General features: G+C 36.5%; 1 non-coding gene across 1 annotated transcript; it reads left to right on the top strand.

Moving 5' to 3' along the window:
• The first annotated feature begins 19,671 nt into the window (after nt 1-19,671).
• Nucleotides 19,672-19,843, top strand: LOC122478154. The gene has a single exon (XR_006295902.1). It is a non-coding gene; the product is annotated as a U1 spliceosomal RNA (small nuclear RNA).
• Nucleotides 19,844-25,691: the final 5,848 nt, after the last annotated feature.

Here is a 25,691-nt window from a genome sequence, read left to right on the forward strand (position 1 = left end):
AAAAATATATGCTAAAGAGAGAAATCGAAATCCAACAAAATGCTCAATTAAAGCCAGAGAAGGCAGAAAAAGAGAGGAAAGCAAATAAACAAACAAAAACCAAACAAACCCACAAAGAAAAACAGAAAAAAAAAAAAGGCAACAAATATAAACCATTTAAAATGTGGTCAATGTTAATCAAAGTATATCCATAATTAGTTTAAAATATGAATGGTCTGATTACACCAATTAAATGATAGAGATTGTCTGAACAGTTAAAAATATAAGACTCAACTATATATTGTTCACAAGAAAACTAATTTAATTGTAAAGAGATTAAAAGTAAAAGGGTGGAGAAATACATACCAGGATGACACTAATCAAAAGACAGTTGGAGTGGGGCGCCTGGGTGGCTCACTCTGTTAAGTGTCCAACTCTTGATTTTGGCTTGGGTCATGACCTCATGGGTCCTGGGAATGAGTCCCACTTTGGGCTCTGTGCTGAACAGCAATGGAGCCTCCTTAGGATTCTCTCTCCCTTTCTTTCTCTGTCTCTCCCCCAATCTCTCTCTCTCTCTCTCTCTCAAAATAAATAAACATTAAAAAAAAAAAAGGTGGAGTAGCTATGTCATTTTCAAATAAAGCAGACTTTACAACAAGGAAAGTTATATGGAATAAAGAGGGGTATCACATAACAATAAACAGGATAATTCTCTAAGAACACATAACAATCCCACAAACTCTCATTAGGACACTAGTCTTATACCTCTGTGTTACTTCACCATTAACTCTCAGAATCTGCTTAATGATACAGAGTGTATCATTAATCAGGCTATATTAAAAATATATTCTTTTAGGTATAGACATAAGATTATTAATGATGAACTTTCAGAACTCTCATGACCCTGAGATCAAGAGTCACATGCTCTACTGACTGAGCCAGCCAGGAGCTCCTGGTGCAATACTTTTACCAAATATTTTTGACCCACACCTCCACGACTGACAGAATACCTTATATTAACAACTAGGCAGGTAGCCAGGGTTATGTAACACCATTCGGCCTACTTCAGAAAATGCAGTTAATTTAAAGTCAGTGCCACTGAGAGGCCCCTGGCAGGGCTCAGTCAGTTAAGTATCCGACTTCAGCTCAGGTCACGATCTTGTGGTTCATGCGTTTAAGTCCTGCATCTGGTTCTGTGCTGACAGCTAGGAGCCTGGAGCCTGCTTCAGACTCTGTGTCTCCCTCCCTCTCTCTCTGCCCCTCCTCTGCTCGTGCTCTCTCTCCCTCAAAAATAAATAAACATTAAAATAAAAATTTAAAACAATGCAATGCCGCTGAGTTTGCTTTTGTACCTACATTTAGAATACGTTGCAATTAATCAAGCTGCTTCAAATCTCTTTTCCTATGTTAACATCTTCTTAATCTAAGAAAATAAAAATTAAATAGGTTCTGGTACTAGTTCCGGTGGTGGGAGCTTCCACAGCAAGAAGCAATTCTTGGGACACCAGGGGAACGTTCTGCACTTCACCTCAATTCCAGCACTACACAGAAATAGCATCAGATTCCATAGCTTAAGGGTTCAGTCCTACATGACTGCCTCCCAACCTGCACCACCACCATCCCCCCCTCAACTTCAGACACATGTCCTGTTGCAAACCCAGGTTATTACTTGTGCTTCTGATTGACTGACTATAAATCAGAGGTTCCCATGGGTTCGATTAATTTCCCAGTGCAGCTCACAGAACTCAGAGAAGCATTTTACTTATTACATTAGTGGTGTAGTAGAAAAGGAGATAACTCAAAAATAGCCAGACAAGACAGATGCATAGAAGAAAGCCTAAGGAAAAGGTGCCAAGCTTATGCTCTCTGAACATGCCACTTCCTCCACGCCTCTACATGTTTACCAATCCGTACATTCTCCAAACCCAGTCCTTTTGAGTGTTTGTGGAGGCATCATTACATAACCATGATTGATTAGATCATTGGCCATTGATGATTGGTTCAATGTTCAGCCTCTCTCCCTTCCCTTCCGTAGAGGTAGGGGATGGGAGGGAAAGTTCCAACCTTCTACCCACGTGGTTGGGTCCCCTGGCAACCAACTCTCCAGGCTTAGTCACCTTATTAACATACCAAAAGACACCTTTATCACTCTCACAGCTCAGGAAAGAGACTTCAGGTTTTAGGAGCTCAGGACCAGAAACAGGTGAAAACCAAATATACATTGCTTACTGTAAATCAGAATTTCACAAAGCTCTCTTGTCTAAGTTTATTGTGATCGACATTTCACACCTAAGAATGATATTCACAAGCTAAAAATAATCAAAAACACCACCACGTAACAAAGCTCAGTGGAATCAGATTGCCTACCTTATGTGATCTGGGGCAAGGGATGTAATCTTGAGGATCCTTGTTTTCCTAGTGGGAAAAATGGGGGAAAAAATGGTTTGTTATAAGGATTAAGAATTAAGGGCATCCAGGTGCTTAGAGTATATACAATTAGTTTTGAAAAAAGATTAACTCTATGCAATGCAAATCTAAAGCAGATACATTGTGTGGCTATCAAAGTATATTAATTTTGTTCAAGTTTTTTTTTAATTTTATGTAAACGTTTTCTGATTTAAAAAAAAATTAATTCCAATATAGTTATATACAGTGTTGACATAGTGTTACATTAGTGTCAAGTGTACGATATAGCGATTCAACACTTCCATATATTACTCAGTGCTCTTCAAGATAAGTTTACTCTTGGGGTACCTTGGATGGCTTATTTGGTTAAGCGTCAAACTCTTACCTCATGGTTCGTGAGTTCAAGCCCCGCATCTGGCTCTGTGCTGACAGCTCAGAGCCTGGAGCCTGCTTCAGATTCTGTGTCTCCCTCTCTCTCTTCCTCTCCCTCTCTCACTCTCTGGTCATGATGTCTGGGTTCATGAGATTGATCCCCGCACTGGGCTCTGTGCTGACAGTGCACAGAGCCTGCCAGGGATTGTCTCTCTCCGTCTCTTTCTGACCAGCACACTCATTCTCTCAAAATAAATTAACTTAAAAAAAAAAAGATAAGTGTATTCTTAATTCCCTTCACCTATTTCACCCACCCACTCCAGCCCCCACACTGGTAACCATCTGTTTGTTCTGTATAATTAAAAGTCTGCTTTGGCACCTGGCTGGCTTAGTCAGTAGAGCATGCAACTCTTGGGCTTGGGGTCATGAGTTGCAGCCCCATGTTGGAGGTAGAATTTACTTAAAAAAATAAAGGGGGGCATTTATTTTTATTTATTTATTTAAATCCAAGTTAGTTAAGATACAGTGTAATAATGATTTCAGGAGTAGAATTTAGTGATTCATCACTTACCTATAACACCCAGTGTTCATCCCAACAAGTGCCCCTCTTTTTTAATGTTTTATTATATTTTTGAGAGAGAGAGACAGAGACAGAGACAGACAGAGTGTGAGAGGGGGAGAGGAAGAGAGAGAAGGAGACACAGAATCTGAAGCAGGCTCCAGGCTATGAGCTGTCAGCACAGAGTCAGATGCGGGGCTTGAACTCATGAACCGTGAGGCAATGACCTGAGCTGAAGTCGGATGCTTAACTGACTGAGCCACCCAGGTACCCCCAACAAGTGCCCTCCTTAATACTCATCACCCATTTAGCCCATCCCCCCACCATCACCCCTCCAGCAACCCTCAATATGTTCTCTGTATTTAAGAGTCTCTCATGGTTTGCCTCCCTCTCAGTTTTTATCTTAAAAAATAAAGGGGATATTTAAAAAATAATTAAAAACGATCACAACAAAAGAATACATATGTTTACAAAAAAAGTCTTTTGGGGGGTATTATCTCTTTTCTTCTTTTTCCCTTTTTCTCCTTTTTTTTATGTTTATTTAGTTTTGAGGGAGAGACAATGAGAGAGCGTGCAAGTGGGGAAGAGGGAGAGTGAGAGAGTGAGACAGAGAATCCCAACAGGCTCCACACTGTCAGCACAGAGCCCGACGTGGGGTTTCAAACCCACAAATCATCAGATCATGACTTGAGCCGAAATCAAGAGTTGGATGCTCAACCAACTAAGCTACCCAGGCACCCGTTTTGTTTCTTAAATTCCACAAATGAGTGAGATCATATGGTATTGTCTTTCGCTTACTGGCTAATTTCACTTAACATTATACTCTCTAGAGCCATCAGTGTTGTTGTAAATGGCAAGATTTCATTATTTTCCATGGCTGAATAAAATTCCTATATATATATATATATATATATATATATATACACACACACAAGAACACTAATTCAAAGGGCTATATGCACCCCTATGTTTATTGCAGCATTATTTACAACAGCCAAAATATGGAAGCAGCCCAAGGGTCCACTGATAGATGAATGGATAAAGAAGATGTGGGATATGTCTGATATATGAATACATAGCTGAAAGTATATGAATATTATTCAGCCATTAAAAAAAGAATGAGATCAAGTTTTTTTAATATGAAATTTATTGTCAAGTTGGTTTCCATACAATACCCAGTGCTCATCCCAAAAGGTGCCCTCCTCAATACCCATCACCCACCCCCCATCAACCCTCAGTTTGTTCTCAGTTGATCAAGTTCTTTTTAATGCAGACTGAAAGTTCAGCACACATTTATTAATGGCAAGTATCTGTCAGACATTAGGCTGGGTTGGAAAAAAAAATATGTGGTAGAGTTTGGCAAGTTGTTCAACAATACCTATGTTCTCTTTTTCCACAAACCCCTGTAGTAAAGTTTGGGTCACATGATGAAGTTCTGGCCTATAGAATGTAGGCAGAATTTATAAATGGCACTTCCAGTCTCACTGAACTCCCAGACTACTAAACACACTTGCTAAGCCCATGTCTGTTATCTTTCCATTGTCTCTATGCTTGCTGCAGAAGGTTCAGAAGAGATCCCTGAGGCCCTAAAAGTGGTGGATCCACTGAATTAAAGGAATATCTCGTTCTGAATCCTTTGAAAAGCTTCGCACCAAATAGCCAAATTATCTATAACATAAAAGGATATATATCTCCATTTTGTTAAGCCGCTAAGATCTACTGTGAATAAGACACAAAAATAAGACATGACCCCTTTACTTGAGGTCCTTACTTTTTTAATAGCAGAGAGCACATATACATATATTTTATCATTGCCTAATATTGTCTTCCTCCCCCATACGACAATTTCTTACTTCTGGAGGCAAACTCTTCTGCTTGGCTTTTTAAAAATGAAATTATATGTTGGTTTCCTCCTCGGAATATTGTAACAGATTTAAGCCATATCTTGTATCCCCAGTAACCTAGTAGAAGTCTTGGTGCCTAAGAGGCACTTAATAAATACTTGATGAATAAATGAATTTCATTTGGACTCTAAATCCATCAAACAAATAAGCACTTAATAAATTGTCTTTAGAATGACAGTAATGCAGTAACAGATAAGATATTTCATCTTGTGAAATATCTAAATTCTTTTTTTTTAATTGCTTTAACTTTTTTAATGTTTATTTATTTATTTTGAGAGAGAGCAAGTGAGCAGGGGAGGGGAAGAGAGGGAGACAGAATCCTAAGCAGGCTCTGTGCTGTCAGCATATAGCCTGATGTGGGGCTCGAGCTCATGAACTGTGAGATTATGACCTGAGCTGAGATCGAGTGCTTAACTGACTGAGCCACCCAGGGGCCCCAAAATTCCTAAATACTTATGTGTTGTAAGTATCCTTATTTCCTTAAAAGTTAACACGCACAACGATATATAATTCAGTTCTATTTCCTGTTGCCATTGCTACTTTCATCTCATTAAAACATAATATTCGAAAATATGCCTTTTAAATTCTACACACAGGGGAAGGTAATAAAAAAATAATGAGTTATTTTAGAAGGAACAAAATATATATTTAAATACAGAACATATAACTTATTCCTTGATTATTCCTAGAGGTACAAATTAAATAACTAATTTTATATTCTAGGTATACATCCCAACAATTTATCAAAAGGCAAAATAAATAGCTCAATACACAATGATATTTCTAAATGTATGTTTCTGCCATTACTTATTCTAAAACTTTATTTTAGTCACTAACACCGAATAATGTGCAATCACCTTTTTTTAAAAAGTAAACTAATGGTGGAATTATTTACTTAGGTATTGTAGGAAATTTCCCTCTATTTCCTTCTAATATTTACTAAATATTAGCAAGCATAAAAGAAAAAAAATTTATATACTTGTGTTCTTTGTAATTTGATCCATTCCTAAGAAATAGAAATCTGAGAGAAAAACTTAACAGGACTTAATATGAAGTGTAAAAGTGCTGACCATGCTGAATCCATGTCTGGCCCTTCATTTTGTTCACATCTGCACGATGACCTCCCTTGGGGCTACATGTTGCAGGCCCATTGGGAGTATATGTATGCCCTTGACTGGAACATGGAGAGGTTTATTGGGGTATTCTGTAAAGTTGTTTAGATAACTAGCAAAGATCACAGTTTCCCTTTCTACTTCTGGCACACAGGTGGCACAAGGCCTGTTAAGTGTTAGAACCTCACCACAATGCCCTCTACACATCACCTCACTCCATAAAATCTGTGGACTAAGGTCTGGACTTTGTAGAGAACAGCTGCACAGCTCTGGGTCATCAATTGCCCCATCCCTGGTATGAGTTACCCTGAGTAAAACACTGTGTAAACCGTATGGAGTCACTTGCTTTGTTCTCTGGTCTAAAAGTGCCTTCTCAGTTTAGAGGATACTTTACTGTCTCTTCCTCACCTTCTAATAATCAAGTATCTTATCTGTTCACATAATAAACTTGATTGTTTAGAGAGCAACTAATGGAACATGGATTTATAGAGGAAAATATAAAAAATGCCATTACAAACCAAGGACAGAAGTGATGCGTCATGATCAGAACCCAAGGTCAAGTGATTTTACTAATGTCTGAAAATCTATAATGTACATAAATGACTATTTTTCATTATAAATAGTTTCCTGTAATTCATATGAGGAAATAAATTATTAATTAAGCTATTTTAGTTATCTCTTACTCTTGATTTCATATTGGGCTTGGGGTTGCATAGGTTTATTTAAGAGGAGTTTCCATGCAATTCATTTACTGTGTTTCTATATATTTTCACATTTTTGTTGAATTTAACTTTGCAATTTCTAAACAGGGTTTTTTTAAAAGATGTTTTAAAGTGTATTTATTTTGAGAGAGAGAGAGACAGAAAGAATCCCAAGCAGGCTCCACACTGTCAGTGCAGAGCCCAATGCAGGGCTTGAACTCATGAATCATGAACTGCAAGATCAAGACCTGAGCTGAAATCCAGAGTCAGATGTTTAGCTGATGGAGCCACTCAGGCACCCCTCTGACTAGTGTTCTTAAATATTATGTGTATATCTTCCCAGTTTTACTTTGAGTTAAATGTATGAAATTGAATAAACACAAAATAATAGATTTTCTTATAAGTATATATAAGTGTATGAAAGTCTTTATATGCCTCAGTTTCCTTATATGTGAAATGGGGACATTATTGATTCATAAATTGATTGTGGGAAGTCAATAAAAATGTAAAAAGAAATTAATGCAATATCTGACATATGTAAGTGTTTAATAAATCTTTAGTAATTATAATTTAGTTTGGGTTCCAACTACAAATTAAGGAAAAATGAAATAAAGTACTGTAAGATTAAAACAAAAACAATGCTATATAATGAGTTAAAGGAGATTCACATGCTAGATGTTTTAAGCTCTAAATGGTACTGTCTCCAGGAGGAGCCAAGATGGCAGAACAGCATGGGAGTTTTTTGCGTGTCTCTCGTCCCTGAAATACAGCCAGACCAACACTAAACCATCCTGCACACCTAGAAAATCAATCTGAGGATTAACACAACAATCTGCACAACCTGAACCACAGAGCTCAGCAGGTACATGGCGTGGAGAGCTGAACTGGGGGAGAGAGAAGCCACAAAGGGCAGGGAGCTGTTTTTGTGTGCGGAGAGAGGATGGAGATGAGGGGGGTGGATGGGGGAGAAAAGCACCCCCCCCCAAAGCAGCTGGAGAGAAAGTGGAAAAGTGGAAACAGCTGCAGGGACTGAACTAAACTGTATCGTCTCTCATTCCTCAAGTTTGGAATAGAGTTATCACTAGTTTCAAACTAAGGATCATCAAAAATTGAATATCCTACTCTCTTGTGAATGTAAATCTTTGAAAACCTTAATTTTGCTCTGTAACTGTTTAAGAAATTGATATAGGGGCACCTGGGTGACTCAGTCGGTTAAGTGTCCAACGCTTGATATCACCTCAGGTCATGATCTCATGGTTCTTGAGATTGAGTCCCATGTTGGGATCTGCGCTGACAGCGCAGAGCCTGCCTGGGATTCTCCCTCTCCTTCTCTCTCTCTGTCCCTCCCCCGCCCTCTCTCAAAATAAATAAACATTAAAAACAAAAAAGAATTTGATTTAAACTGTAGATGATACAAAGGAGGGACTTTTCAAATTACATGTGGAATTGTTATACAAAATATTACTGTTAGAGTTTGTACAGAGTTTTAGAGAGGATTCTCCCTGCAACAATATGAGAGAAGGGTAAACTAGTTGGGGCCAAGAAAAGCTTCCCTGCACATATATGCATTTCCCACTGGGAGGAAGCTAAATTGGTAGAATACTGTAGCTCAGGTGCTGCCTCCGATTTGAAGAGGGTGTTGTCAAAGCGAATGTGAAACCCAATTTAGAGTTTGATTGTTTTTCCTTTTCCATTACATATTTACAAATACAGCACTCCGGGCAACAAATCAGACTGCTAGTGTGCAGATCTTTTGCGGTTGATTTCTGGTGGTGGATTGGGAAGTACCAATAATGCAATATGTATAAATCTATTCCACCATAATTGTGGAGAAATAACTTTTTATCTCTACTTTAAAACCCAACTGTGTTGTTTAATTGTGTTTTTTAGAGTTACGTCCTGCAGAAAGAGACTAAGTTACAGAGGAACAGAAGTCAGAGTTACAGAAAATACTGAATTGTATCAAAGGACAAAGAGGCAAGCAGAGAGAAAAATTAATCTTCTAATCTAAAAAAGGATAACCAGGAGGTGAATATGCTGGCATGGGAAATAAATAAGTAGGTTTGAAATTTCTTTTTGCTTTTGGTTATGAATTCTTTTCAAAAGAAGGAGGAGAAACAGAACTTCCAAACAGCCAAATTTGAAGTCCATAAAAGATGAATTTTAACGATTTCTGGTTTATCTCCCACATTCTGAACCATTATTCTCCAAGCTGTATAAATAATTTAAAAATATATATTTATGTTATTTCATCTCAAGTGCTAAATTGAGACAATCTACATACTGACAGTTTGCAAAACTGTCAAAGGAAGCACATCTCCATTACTATGTTTTAAGTTCAATGAAACTCAAGGAAGTAGGTAGTATTGTGCAAAAAATTTACTGATGACTTCTGATAAACAATTTTGAGATAGGGAAACTGATGTGACTCCACTTTTACAAAGGATCCATCTCTGCTGTTTTTCTGCTAGGCCCCATTTACTCATATTCTGTGTTTTGTATCTGAGTAAACCAAAGAAGCGACGTTCCCTCTCCAAGGGGTGAGCAATAAATAAAGTGAATCATTCTCTGAGTTTCACCCTAGGCCCTCAAACAGCTGGTGACATCTGAGAAGAACTAGATCCCAAACATGTTCAAGGACATTAGCTTCAAATAAGCCTCTGCTGATGCTGGCATCAACATCGCCTACCTTCTGCGACTGATGAAATAGCACATTTTATTCACCTAACACTCACCTTTGATCTGACCCTACCCTGGATTCCTGAAGGAACACATGCCCTGCACCCCTTTCCAATATAAATCCCTAACCCTGAATGACAGATACTCCTTCTCCTTTCATTTCTGAGTCTCCCAGACACTACATCTGCTATACTCTGTCACTTTCACTATCCAATAAAACTGTTTTCACTTCTTTCTGCTACATGTTTGATTTCTATCCTGTTTTAAGCCAGGGATCTTCCTGGCTGGTCAGGAGGCTGCCTGTGCCGGTTTGATCATTTCTAACAAAAGCAAGACTGTGCCTACCCTACAATCCACCATTTTTACTCCTTGGTGCATTAGACAGGGGAATATTTTTTACTAAGTTTTTTTTAACATTTATTTATTTTTGAGACAGAGAGAGAGCATGAACAGGGAGGGTCAGAGAAAGAGGGAGACACAGAATCTGAAACAGGCTCCAGGCTCTGAGCTGTCAGCACAGAGCCCGACGCGGGGCTCGAACCCACGGACCGTGGTGAGATCATGACCTGAGCCGAAGTCAGACTCTTAACCGACTGAGCCACCCAGGCGCCCCAAGACAGGTGAATATTTATAGCAACATTGTTTGTACTACAAACAACAGGAAACAAACTCCGAATAAATCAAGTGATTCAAAGAGAGTAAACTGTATCAATATAGAGGGATCTCTAAATCTGATGTTGCACAAAAAAAGTGACAATTTGCTGATGGACAATTGTAGTAAAATGTCATTTGTATGAAGATTAAATTTGCATAAGAATAATCTATAATACTTGACATATATGTAGAAAACATATAGGACATTATTAAGAATAATAAGCAGCATTGCAAGATAGTGGTTATTTCATAAGAGGAGGTTGCACCAAGAGTTGTTATTACCTTTTGTAATTTTCATTTCTTAAACCGGGTAATTAACATATGAGTGCTATTTTAATCTTTATAAATGTTCTGTATGTCTTAAAGTTAATTAAAAAAAAAAGTCTGTAGAATACTAACCCATTAAAAATGTTTGTGCTTAGGAGGGAAAAAGTAGCTGCTAATAAATATCCTCCTATTGTTTTAGTTATCTATTGTTGCATATCAAACTACCTCAAAAACTTAGAGGTTTAAACCACCACTTTATTTGCTCATGAAACCATACTCAGGAATTCAAAGCTCAGGTAGGTTGTTGTTCTGTGCGAGTAACTCAGCTGCAATCACCTGGTGACTGGGCTAAGCTCAAAGTCTATGCCTGCTTCCCTCAGAGGTCTGGCACCTTCGTTCTCTTCCCTGTGGCCTTCCTCTCTCCTCATGGTGCTTACTTGAGCTTTTTCACAGCAAGGTTGCCTTAGGGTAGTTGTATGTCTTATCTGTTGATTTTTTCCTAGGAGGAAGCATTTCAAGGGGTACAGTGTGTAGTCACAGATTTCTTAATGTCTACTATGAATATGACAAGTTACCCTCTGTCTCTTATTCCACATTCTATTGCAGAGTCCAGATTCAACCGGAAGGAAAACAGACCCCACTTCTAGATGGGACATGGCAGGATCATATTGCAAAAGACCATAATGTGGTTTCTAACCTTCTAAACAATAAAATACGAAAATCAAAACATACAAACATACAAACCAAACCTCTCCTTTGGCTCCTTATCCTGTCAAACTATTTTGCCACCCCCCCCCCAGGTTTTTTTTTTCCTCTAGCTTTTAAAGACAATCTTCTAAAATGATTGGATGTCCAATCATTGGATCTCTCTAAAATCATTGTATATCCATTCTCTGACCTTTCATTCAATTTTTAACCCATTCTAATTTGCTTTTCACCTCATCACTATAAAAAATTGTCCTGTTTGAAGGTCACCAAACATTTAAGTAAAGCCAATACTGGGAATGACAAAATAGCAACTCAAGAAATAGAAGGTACACGCAGAGAAAAATTTTTAATGTAACTACAAGCGCAGGAAATTAAAATCAGTTTAGTTAGTGTCAAAATTACATGCATGGAGCAGGGAAAGGAAGTTATTTTAAAACATGGCATTATTATGTATAAGATATAACTAGAGATGATGACTAAATTAAGTGGCAGAATGGACAGAAGACAAACAGATTAGAGAACTGGAAATTATGCCCAATTAATGAGGTTTTTTTCCCAAATGGCCAATATAAAGCAAACTGAAAATTTTTTTCAAAGAGAACTTGAAAGGTAAAGAAGATTTATTTAGAAGTCCCAACATCTATTTAAAAGATGATTCAGCAGGAGAAAATAGTGAGACTAGAAAAAAGACAATAGCTTAATTTATCATGTTCCAAAGGTAATCAGTCATCACTGTCAGCTTGTACATGTCATACATTTATACTAAGTGTCTAAATAAATAAATATATTTTCCATGCATTTATAAATTATAAAAATATCTGTGTATTAGGGGCACATTTCAGGCTGCACCAACATAGGCCACTTTGGCATGAACACTGTTTTCAGTTAAAAGCACTCAAAACCTAGCAGATTCAGGAAAGCTCTTTACCTCCCCCTGAACTGCCTGCTGGTACCAGGAAGAGAGCTATTTACAGAAATTCCTCTCTACCCAAGAAATTTATTTACATAATAGAGCAACCTTTGATTTCCAAACATCTCTTTTCACCTTTCTAATAATGGTCTATACTCAGACCTTCAGACCCCCTACCCCTCTCCTGAGCTCATAGAAGCAACTTGTTGCCTCACTTTCTTTGCAATTTCCATGTCTGTGTGGATTCCCTGTTTGTACAATGTTAAATTTCATTTTGTCTTGTTGGTCTTTTTCAAGTCAATTGGGTTCTTAGTTCAGGTAGAAGTACCTTGAAGGATAGAGGAAATTCTTCCTCTTCAACATACACATTATGCAAACATATATATAAACACATTTTATTTATTTATATTTTAAATATTGATACCAAAGCTTATGTAGTTTTATGTACATATTAACCATTTTATTTTCATTCTAATTCTTCTTTCATCTTTGTCCTTACATTCAGGATTATTTCCTTCTCTCTGAAGGACATTCTTTGTAATTTCCTTCACTGTGGGTCCTCTGACTGGCAAACACTCATTATTGGTTTAGGGGCCAAGGGCAGGCCACCCCAAGGTGGGCCACTTTGGCATGAATGTTGAGTTAAAAGCAATCAAAACCCAGCACATTCAGGAAAAGCTCTTTGCTTCTCCCTCAATAGCCTGCCTGTATCAGGAAGAGAGCTATTAACAGAGCTTCCTCTTTACTTAAGAAACTTATCGGGACAACTTTTGTTTTCCAGACATCTCTCACCTTCCTGCTAATGGTCTTCCTCACCTTTGTAATCTTAGACCATGGACTCCCACTTTGGTCCATTTAAACTTGCAAGGCTGCCAAAAAGAATATATCCAGCTCTCAGCCATTTCTTTTTAAATTTTTTTTAATGTTTATTTATTTTTGAGAGAGAGAGAGAGAGAGAGCACGTGCATGAGTGGGGTAGGGGCAGAGAGAGAGAGGGAGACACAGAATCCGAAGCAGGTTCCAGGCTCTGAGCTGTCAGCACAGAGCCCGACGCAGGACCCGAACCCACGAACCAGGAGATCATGACCTGAACCGAAGTCAGATGCTTAACTGACTGGGCCACCCGGGTGCCCCTCAGCCATTTCTTTTTGATTGGTATATACGCTCAGTACCAGTAGTTGCATCTCCCAGTGTCTCCATCCTCTCCTAGATCTTAATTTTTCACAATTGTTACCCCTTTGATCCCTTTAAGATAAAAAAAATTAAAAGGAATCCAACTTGTCTTAGGTTGAATAATCATATATGAATTATGTAGTGTACTATAGGTGTGTGAAACTGATTGGGTGGGTTGTAGAGGTATGGCTATACAATAGTAACCCTTGATATAATTCACTCCTACTAATTTTGCCCAGAGAGTATATTCAATCAAGATGAGGCAAAGAGTAACAATATCAAAACTCAGATCTCCTAACTGCCTCTCTGAATGTTTTTTCCAAACTGTCAGAGTAATGTGTATCATATTTTAGATGTTCAATAAATATTTATTGAAGAGTCAATATATTTATGTAATGTACATTCATATAAAATTCCATAATGTGAATAATGCTGAAGTGCATTTGCAGTTACTGCTTATATACTGCTTAAAAAAGTAATGTGAAATCCTCCTCTGAGTGGCATTCACTGGTTTCATACTTAGGGAAAACAGTCAGCAGGATTGATTTACATAACTTCATATTCTAATGTGCTTTTCATTTACTCTGCCAAAAATCCTACAATTATCCCTTGGCTTCTTAATTTTCAACCTAGAGGGAGAGTTTCCTTAAATGCAAATATAATTATTATCTAAGTCCTAGGTTCTAACATGGGACTAGATGCTCTACAGAGCAGAATTTAAAATTTGCCTTGCCTATGCTGAATCTAAGCCCAAAGTGACACCATAGTTACATTTTGCCATTCAAGCAAAAGTTATATTTAAAGTTTTCCGGGGAAAGAACATTCCCATATCATTTTATTGATAGAGGCAAGTCGTTTTCTTTTTTTTTTTTTAAATCAAAAGGACTACCATCTTCTGCCTAGAATTTAGACAGCTGGAAAGGCTGTCATTTCCACACTAACAATGAGGAAAAAGCAGTGCAAACTATAAAATCATGCATTTTGTTGAACCCATCAGCCTTTTTGTATGATCAACAACAAGGCTGAAATCTTTGAAAAGATAGGCACTTCCAAGATGAGATGTGGCACAACCATGGACTCACCTCTGGCAGAACACAGGAGGAAGAAGGGGCTAGCATAGAAGTGGCTAAAAAGGTTTCAACTAAAATATTTGACCATTTGCAAAAGGCTGAGTATTGCATAGTGTGAGATGGTAGAGTTCGCGAGAGCTACAAACACAAAGTGAGACTGCGTACACTTGAGGGCTCTTCTCCAGAGATTTCACCAGGTGGTGAAGAGAAAGACTGTGAACAGGAATATTGGAGAAAGCATCCCTTGGTAGTTTAGAATGATCAATGCGATACACCATCTCAACAGACTGAAGAAGCAAAACAATACAATTGTTTCAATAAACGCAGAAAAAGATTACACACCAAATTCAATATACATTTATGATAAAAATTCTCAGAAAACTAGAGAAATGAACTTTCTCTATCTGATAAAGGGTATCTACAAAGAAAAACCTCTACAAACAGTATAGTACTTTTTGATGAAAGACAGAATACTTTGCTCACAGTTACAGGGGAAAGGCAAGGATGTCTATTCTCATTAGTCCTATTGAACATGGTATCTTAAGTCCTAGCCAATGCAATGAGACAATACGTACAAATATACATACATACATAAGTTCATGCATATATAAATGACATACGGATTGGATATGAAAAAATAAAACAGTAACTATTTGCAGATGACATGATTTTCTACATTGGATATCCAATATAATCTACAAAAAGCTAAAAGAACTAACAAGTGAGTTTAGCGAGATCACAGGATAAAAGGTCAATACAGAAAAACCAATTGTATTTCTATGTGCTAACAGTGAAAAACAGGAAACAACTTTGAAAATACCATTTAAAAATCAGTTTTGCAGTGGAGAACTGTGGCAAACTTAATTATGCCAAATGATCAAAGTTAACATCAACAGTCATAAGTCATGCCAATAGCATGTACTCCTGATATGATGTGGTGAGAATGGCACTTTATCTCTGTAGCCTTCTTCCCAAACTCCCAACTCCAGTCTAAACATAAGAAAAAGATCAGATGAATCTCAACTGAAAAGAATTCTACAAGACATCTGACTAATACTCCTCAAAATTGTTAAGATCACCACCAACAAGGAAAGTTTGAGAAAGTGTAGCAGATCAGAGGACCTAAGGAGACATGACAACTAAATACATGTAAGGTGGTATTTGGAATAGGATCTAGGAACAGAAAAAGGACAATAAGGAAGTACTAACAAAGAGTGAAGTTTTATTAATAACAAATGAACAGTGTTGGTTCCTTAGTTGTTAACAATGGGTGAGGGCTATACTGGAACTCTGTACTTTGAAAATTTTGTTAACCTAACTCTATTCTAAAATTTTTAAAGGTTTACAAAAAAATTTAAATTTGCACCTAAACATGAAACACTTAGCTATGAATCTGACAAAATATAGGCAAGATCTGTGTGCTGGAAAGTATAAATTACTGATAATGATAATCAAAAAAAGAAATAAGTAGAGTTCATAATTGGAAGACTCAATAGTGTTAACATGGCAAGTCTAACAAAACTGATCTAAAGATTCAACTAATACAGCAAGAATCAAAATCCCAGCAAGAATTTTCCTCAAAATAAACAAGTTGATTCTAAAAACTTATATGAAAATACGAAGGAACTAGAAGAGCAAAAAGGCATTTTTGAAAAAGAATGAAATTGAAAGATACACTTTACTCGATGTTAGTAATTGTTATAAAGTTAGATTAGTTAAGAAAATGTGGTATTGGAGGAAGGATAGAAACATAAATCCATGGTGCAAAATAAACATCTTAATATAAGCCTATACATTTGGTTAATTAATGTTTTTAAAGACTTAATTATTTAGAGAAGTTTTCCGTTCACAAAACTGAGAAGAAAGCACAGACATTTCCCACATGTTCCTTTCCCCATTATCATCATCACTCACTGGAAGGGTACATTTATTGCAAAAGAGGAACCTACAGTGACACATCATAATCACTCCAAGTTCATAGTTCACCTTAGGGTTCACCCTTGGTGTTATACATTCCATAGGGCTGGAAAAATACATAATGATATCCATCATTACGGTATTATACAGAGTATATTCACTGTCCTAGAAATCCTGCAAAGTATAAATTACTGATAATGGTAACCAAAAAAAGAACTTAATAAGTTCTATTTTATGCTCTGCCTATGCTCTGCCTATTCATCCTTTTCTTTCTCCCTCCAACCCTGGCAATCACTGATCTTTTTCTTTTTCTTATCCCCATAGTTCTGTCTTTTCCAGAATATCATTCACTTATTAATGTACATTGAAGTATCCTCCATGTCTTTTTATGGCTTGCTATTTCACTTCTTTTTAGCACTGAATAATCCATTGTCTGGATGTACCACCATTTATCCATTCACCTACTGAAGGACACCTTGGTTGCTTCCAAGTTTTGGCGATTAAGAATGGAGCTATTATAAACACCTGTACCTAGGGTTTTGTGTGAACCTAAGTTTCCAGCTCCTTTGGGTGAATACCAGGGAGCACAATTGCTGGACTCTATGGTAAGAGGCGGTCTAGTTTTGTAAGAAATTGCCAAATTGCCTTCCAAAGTGTGCCATTTTGCATTTTCACCAGAAATGATAAGAGTTTCTCTTGCTCTGCATCCTCACCAGCGCTTGATGTCAGTATTCTGGGTGATGGTCATTCTAATAGACACACAGTGGTCTCTCATTGCTGTTTTAACTTGCATTTCTCTGATGACATATGATATGGAGCACTTCTTCATATGTTTATTTGCCAGCTCTATATCTTTGGTGTGGTATTTGCTAATGCTTTTGACCCATTTTTAGTTGTTTTTCTTTTCCTTATTAAGAGTTTTTTGTTTTCTATATTCTGAATAGTAGTCCTTTATCAGATGTGTCCTTTGTAAATTTTTTCCTCAGTTTTAAGATTGTCTTCTCATTCTCTTGACACTGTCTTAGAGCAGAAGTTTTAAATTTTAATAAAGTCCAGTTGATTAATAATTTTTTTTCATGGATCATGTCTTTGGTGTTGTATCTAAAAAGTTATCCCCATCTTCAAGGCCATCTTGAATTTCTCTTATGTTACCTTCCAATTTTGTAATATTGCATTTTACTTTTAGGTCTACAGTTCATTTTGAGTTAATTTTTGTCAAGGGTATATGATATCTGTCTAGCTTATTAATATCATTTTTTTTTGCATGCTGATTTCTACTTGTTCCACCACCACTTGTTGAAAAGGTGATGTTGGCCTTTGCTGCTCTTATCAAAATTCAGTTGACTATATTCATGGGAATCTATTTCCAGATTCTCTTCTGTTCCATCGATCTATTTATCTACTCTTTTGCCAATAACACACTGTCTTGATTGCTTTAACTTTACAATAAGTCTTGAAGTAGAATGGGAGTCAGTCTTCCAACTTTGTTCTTCTCCTGTAATATTGTGTCACCGATTCTATGTCTTTTGCCTCTCCATATAAATATTAGAATCAGTTTGTGTATATCCATAAAATAACTTTAGGAAATTTGACCAGTATTATGTGGAATCTATAGATCAAGTTGGGAAGCACTGACATCTAGACAATATTAATGAACATTACCTCATATAGATCTTGTACATATTTTGCTAGATTTATACTTCAGTATTTCATTTTGGGCAATGTTAATATAAATGGTATTATGTTTTTTATTTCAAGTTGCACTTGATCTTTATATAGGAAAGCAACGGACTTTTTTTGTCAATTTTTTCAGATTTTCTGGATAGATTATCAGGTCATCCGCAAAGACAGTTTTATTAGTCCTTTCCAATCTGTACACCTTCTACTTCCTTTTCTAACCTTATTGCATTAGCAAGGATTTCTAACACCATGTTGAAAAGGAGTGGTGAGAGGGTCGTCAATTGATTTTAAGAAAAGTGCAAAGGTAATACATTGGAGAAAGAATAGCATTTTCAACAAATGATCCTGCAAGTGTTAGATATCCATAAGGAAATATGAATATAAATACTGACAACAAACTGAGGGGTGATGGGAGGTGGGGGAGAGGGGAAAGTGGGTGATGGGCATGGAGGAGGGCACCTGTTGGGATGAGCACTGGGTGTTGTATGGAAACCAATTTGACAATAAATTATATTTAATATAAAAAATAACTTGTATTTTAAATAACATAAAAAATGAAATCAACTTGAATCATAGACCTACATGTAAACCTGAAACCATAAAACTCATTGAAGAAACATAGAAAAGCATCTTTGTAAATCTGAGGTAGTAACATCTCTTTTACTTTTTTTTTAAATGTTTATTTATTTTTGAGAAAGAGAAAGCAAGAGTGGGGGAGGCAGACAGAGGATCCGAAGTGGGCTCCACGTTGACAGCAGAGAGCTTGATGCGGGGCTTGAAGTCAAGACACCACGAGATCATGACCTGAGCCAAGATCAGATGTTTAACTGACTGAGCCGCCCAGGGGCCTGAGGTAGTAACATTTCTTAAACACAACGTCAAAACTGATTCGTAATAAATTTATAATGGATATTATATATGTGTAAAATTTCTGCTCTTCTAAAGATGTTAAAAGAATGAAAGGAAACACCACAGACTGTGGTAAACATTTACAAACATAGCTGGTAAGGGACTTGCATCTAAGATACATAGAGGAATCTCAAAACTCAATTACTAATAAGAAAACAAACATCCGAAGTACAAATGGATAAAGGATTTAAACAAACACATCAATGAGGAAAAGATGTCTGACATTAACCACAAGAAAGAGAGATCCTCAATATCATTATGCCACTATGAGATACTACTACCCACCAATTAGAAATGCCAAAACACAAATAAAATAAAAAGCAAAGTAGAACGCTCAGATAAACAATCTGACAATCTCAAAGGCTAGAAAGGATGTTGAGCAACTGGAATGCTCACACGTGGCTGCTTAAAATTCACAATATTATAGCAAGTCTGGAAAACCGTCTGGCCCTTGTGTTCAGGTTAAATATTTATTTTACCTGAGGGGGAAGAAATTTATCTTCACACAAGAAACATATACATGAATATTTATGCATATGAGTATTTATGGTGGCTTTATTCATAATTTCTCAAAACTAGAAGCAAACCAAATGGCCTTCAGGGGGAGAATGGATAATCTGTGATATATCCTACAGTGGAGTATTGCTCAGCAATAAAAGATAATCTAATAAATACTTACCTGATAGGGGTGATAACATGATCATGAAGTTGGTTTTCCCAGAGCAAGGCTTGCCTGTCGCACTCTGGATGTGCAGACCCCCGTGATTTTCCCACATATGTGGAAAGTTTAACTGCAGAATTTGTGATAGTGGAGTTAAAAACTAAAACAAATGTAAAACTTATAAAAACATGAATGAATCATAAGTGCATTATGCTAGTGATAGGAAGCCAGGCTCAAAAGGTCACACAATTTATTATTCCATTTATATCAAATTCTGGAACAGTCACATCTATAGGGATTAGAAAATAGATCATTGGTTGCCAGAAACTGGAGGTGAGGGTTTGGGATTAAATACAAAGGGGCACAAAGGGCTGGAGTCATGGAACTGATCTGTCAGGTAACTGTGGTGTTGCTTGGACCGCATACATTCGTCAAAACTCACAGAACCGCACTCTGAAAAAGATGCATTTTCCTACGCATAAATTATATTTTAATAAAGCTGACCAAATAAAAGAAAATATTTTTAAGGCAAATGCCAAATGTTACTCTATTCTCTCCTCAAGTTCGATTAAATATCACCTTTTGCCTTGAAAATAAGAGCACAAAACAGTTTCTGTCTAAAGCTGAGGTTTACTTCAATTCTACCTGCTACTATATTCTTGGTCCTCTCTTTGCCATCAAATGACCCATTTCTCCAATCCTGCTGCCCAGGCTGTTGCATGACATAACTATCCTCCTGCCCAAATTGCTGGTCTGAATTCCTGAACTGTTTGCAGCTGACCTTTTGTCTTGGTTTCTATGTCCTTGCCTACTATTATTAGTTTCTGATTCCTCTGAGTTATTTAGGCTCTATAATAAGCAGCTGATGAAAGCTTAATGAATAACCTCCTTTCTTCAGCCTTCCATTTTGATTTAAATCAATAGATGCACTTACTATATGAAACATGCACTGTGCTAGGAATTAGACATGTAATAATGAACAAGAGGGATACTGGTGCTGGAATTATCTCCTGCCTTCACAGAACTTAAGAGGCTTATGGTAGAGAGCATAACTTGAGTTACAATCCAATGTGACCAACTCTGGGTTGAGATATGAGAACATGGAAAGGATACATAATTCTGATGGAGTCAGCCAAGCCTTTGCAAAGTGATTTCCCAGTTGGGTTACAGAGGGTGAATAAGAATTACCCAAGGAAGTGAGAACGAGGGAGGGAAGAAGTCTTCCAGACAGGAAGAGCACAGTCTGAAAAGATCCAAAATTGAGAGACAACGAGGAAGTTAAATAATCTGAAAGGAGTTACTTTTTACAAAAACACATACAGTGAATTGGGTGCTGACTCAAACAGACATGGATTAAGTCATGTAGAGCCTAATACACTACATTAAAGGCTTTTTATCCTTCCCGTTTCTGCACAGATACAATTATATTACAAATTGTTACTAATTATACACTAGTTTTGTGTGCATGATAATTTGAAAATGTTGCACAGCTTTCAATCTGGATAGACCTTGGAATTAATCTTTTAGGGGCTCCCAAAGGCCTGGTCCTTTTATACTTTCTGTTCTGCTCTCCCAAACATGCCTTATATTTTAGAGAATTCGTTATCCCTCCTCCTCATCCTTGACTCACACCAGACTGTCTCACAAACAAGTGGCTAATCCTAGAACTCATACTGGTGAAGGCTCATACTTTAATCCTAAAACGCCACTGTCATTTATCCTATTCTGATAATTGTTGTGACACTTTGTTTCTTTCTTTCCCATTGAGAAGCACGAGTTACTGTTATAATTGTGTTTATTTAACTTCTGAAATTCAGAGAATAAAATAAATAGCTATAAAGTTAGAATACTGCAGAGCTCAAAATAAAAACTCAATTTTATGTAGTAATTTTTTTAAGTATTCCAAGTGCTACATTTTTTGGATAAAGCTTTTCTCTGAGAGTCATAATCATCAGAGACCTTGACATTTCAGTCAATGTGATAAACAAAAGCTTTGGGGATATATTTGCAAAAAAGAATCAGATGATAGACAATAGACAGAGAAGGTCAGTCTTAATTATGATGTCTGAATTTTCTATCATGATGTACATAGGTTTTGCTTCACAACCAATATTGAGTCAGAGAACAATTAAATCGGGTGGATAGCTGGGATTTTCAAAGCAACGGCTTTTACTCTTCTATTTATATTCCAATATTCCACTTGAGCAGATACTAGTCACGGTGCTTTTATTAACTACTAATAACAACACTGGGAATCTTACTAAAAGTGTTGTTATTCACAGTGAAATGAAATTAATGAGTTAGCAGTATTCATAGAATAATTTACTCATTCATTATCATCATTACTCAGTTGATATTTATTTAGTGCATACTTACCCTGTGCTAAGTACTGAGGATTTGAAAGTAAGGAAGAGAAAATTCTTTCATTCATGGTCTCAATCCACAACAAGGTTAAGAGACAATCATAGTAGCTAAACAATAAATGTAAAAAAAAGAGGAATGTGATAAAAAAAAAAGAAGCTTTTTCAAATTTTCAGGAAGTGATTCAATTAGTATTAGGACTGTGTACCGCTCCACATTCTGGTAGTCAGTCTAGAGTGGAAACAAAGACAATAAATGCACAATGATTGCTACCTACCTGGTGAGTCATCTAAACTACAGCTGGCATCTTGTTGAACCACTGAGAGCATTGCAACTCTGCTAAACACACAACACATCTTCGACATTTAACAGATACTATTGTTACAAGAAAGAATTTTTAGTTTTGTGGCAGAAAGAAGAAAAATCATTTCCCAAATCAAAAAGATTTTACGAGTCGGTTCCAGGGGCTTAAAATGCTGCTGAAGAGGACAGCCAAAATGGGATTCTGGAATGACCCTGTATTATCAACAAACTTCTCAATGCTTTTCTCTTGTACCACCTTGTAGGGGTGTTGACTGAACTAAATCCGAGAGCATCCATGCCAAAAATTGGCATTTCTGCCTTTATATAGGTGCCTTACACGAAAAGGGAATATTCTACCTGTTCAATTCTGGCAATAAACACTTTCCTCTTGTAAAACGTATATGGTTTAAGTAAATTTTGATATTTTTGTCATTTTTAAGCACTTACTCACATCATAAATATTTTCTGTGATTTTGTAAATTATTTAGACCAGTATCATTTTCTATAATTTTGGTTAAATCCTAATGTCACAGATTGATTCAGTTGTGTGTATAGTTGCCTTATAGACCCAGCATATTAAACAGTCTCAAAAAGGGTTTTAATTCTACAAAGAAAAAGGCATTTAATTGCGATGCAGCTGTACTTTGCATTTGTCATCTGTTATACAAATGGGAGGGGAGACAGAACTACAAAATATCCAGGACGTATCATTTATTCCTAATCATCATAATCACAATTAATCATTATTCATCAGCTCCTCACACATATTCTCCATCCCTTTGGACATATGATTTGGCATCACCAAATATGTCATGTTTGTTCTCAAGTACTGGCTAAAATGTATTGGTTTACAAAAAAAAAAAAAAAAAAACTTAAAGGGGAACAGATCAGAGGGCACACGAATGCATTTATTTCCTTTAGTATAATTAAATATTTATGTTTAGATTTGTACATATGGAAAGTCATTATCCTCAAAAATAAAAATAATTTTTTCCCTGAAAACAAATGATGCTCTGCTGTGACACAATGTGAAATAAAAGTTACATAACAATCCTAATACAGTGGTAGCACTGTAAGAGTAAGTTGAGGGAGAGAGGTTCTATTACACTGCACTGTTTATTTCCCTCTTTTTTCTGGGAAAGTGATAATATACTGCAAAATTTTAGGATTTCGTGTACACGGAATTCTGGAAAGGGCATAGGTAATTTGTGACTGTTAGAAATGAATATTTTTGACACACAATATAACCCACAAAACTCGTAGACTCCCAGAAGATTTTTTTTCACAAACTACAGAGGGAACTGTAAAGCTCCAAATTCTTCCCGAAGAATACTGGACGAGACAACTAAGCAAGTAAGCCATGTCTGACAATAGATACATTTCATCACTGCTTGGTTTGCTTTCAGGGCCTAGTATGAATTCATACTGATTGTCCCTTACCTTTCCTCTTGATAGGATTGAAGACATCACACTGCAACTGTTTCAAGGACTAGCGAGATGAGAATTAGAGGAAAGAGCACCAGTCGCCTAAATTAACCCAAAATACACCTGCAAGTAATTGGATCCATGCTTAACTCTTTACTAGATAATTGGAGAAAGGTTTTTTTTTTTTTTCCCCTCCACAATGCTAAATTATTCCCTAAAGAAAGCATCAGGCTCTTCTTAGCTTTGGTAGGCCATAATTTAATCATTTGAAGCAGATCAGTGAATCAAATCATCACTAAAGTCTCTGGCAGCTCTAAAATGTTATGATATTACATAGAAGGAGAGATTTCTCCCTGGAGCTTTTTACTCTATTTTTTGCCATGGAGCCAGGTTTATAACAATGAAGTATTTTAGCTTGTATTAAATATGATAAATCTCCCACAGGGAACTCGGAGCATTTCCACATATATAGTGTCCAATATTAGTGCTGAAGCAAACAACGCTTGAAAGGATCGAGAAACTCAACAATTAAAGTATTTAGGTCTCTAATAACTTTAGAGTTTATTTTGAAGCAAAAGTATATTTTGAAAGAAAGGATAAAGGAGGTTATATAAGCTGTATATATTATGGACAGGTTTAATATCAAATCAGAGCAGTTGAACTGGTCTGGTCAAATCAGAGCAACAGAACTGGTCCTTGGCCGTTATCTTAGATGGACAAGCTTGACTCTCTCCTGTTTGTTCTCTGACCCTCTAGCTCCGTAATTTCCAGTGTATTCCTTAACGTCCCCTGATCTCTACATGCCTCAAAGAGACTAGAAGTAAAACAAACACAAAAACAGGTAATGTCTTACCATTATTATGAAAATATTTTTGAGTCTGTAAACCCTTGAAAAGGTCTCAGTGAGGCCAAGCATTTCCTGGAACACATTTTTAAAACTCTTGTAATGAAATCCTTGACTTACTTATCATTTAATAATTCAGTTATTCAGTAAGCATTTACTGAGCGTCTTCTGTGTGATGGAGACCATGATAGTTACTAGGAATGTAATGCTCAAAAGATAAAATCCTTGGCTGGTAAGGCTATATAGATTAGTGGAGAATACTGAGGAGTAAATAGGTGACCACAGTGCTATCTAGCTAGAATGTCTGCAGGATGCTACTAGAGAATATAAAGCTAAAACCAAAATCATGAGAAATCAGAAAATAATAAAATCTTAGGGATGGGTGGGTGACTTAGATATCATCATGTCCAAACCTGTAGCCATTAGATGAACTAAATGACTCTTTCAGAAGACTTTATGTTTTGTTGATTAGGATCCTGTATGCAGATCTTCTGACTTCTTGAGAAATACTCTGATATATCTATTCTTCTGGATTCTGGAACATACCAGGCATAAAAATTAATAGTGAGAAAAAAAAAGATGTCTTTACCTCTAATAGTAGCTATAGTAACTTTTTCAAGCAATATTATTCCATTATCTAAAAATCTCTTGACCCTTCGTTTATGGCAGTATTCCAAACCTAGCTAAGATCAACCAATAACTTTCTTGGCACCTGATTCTAGATTATAGAATCAGCTGTAGAAACATATGCAACTGAGTTTTAGCCCATGGTCATGCTAAGAAAGGGCATACATTCACTGATTGTCGAGTGCAGGATTTTATACAAAGAAATTGTTGAGATCAACTTAGTATGTTGTACAAATATTCTATATTCTTAGTGTTATATCTGTTCAACATATAAATTTCTAAGGGAGATAAGTTGAAGTCCTTCAGTATGATTGTGAAGTTGACCATTTCTTTCACTCACTCACTCATTCATTCAGCTTTTATATGTTTTGATTCCATGTTATTAGGCACACAAAGTTTCAGGAATATTTTTCTTTCTGGAATTAAACAGGAAGTAAATACAAATACATTTTTATGTGTTGTCCCTCTAT

Source organism: Prionailurus bengalensis, chromosome X (assembly GCF_016509475.1).
Source record: "Prionailurus bengalensis isolate Pbe53 chromosome X, Fcat_Pben_1.1_paternal_pri, whole genome shotgun sequence".
Classification (NCBI taxonomy): domain Eukaryota; kingdom Metazoa; phylum Chordata; class Mammalia; order Carnivora; family Felidae; genus Prionailurus; species Prionailurus bengalensis.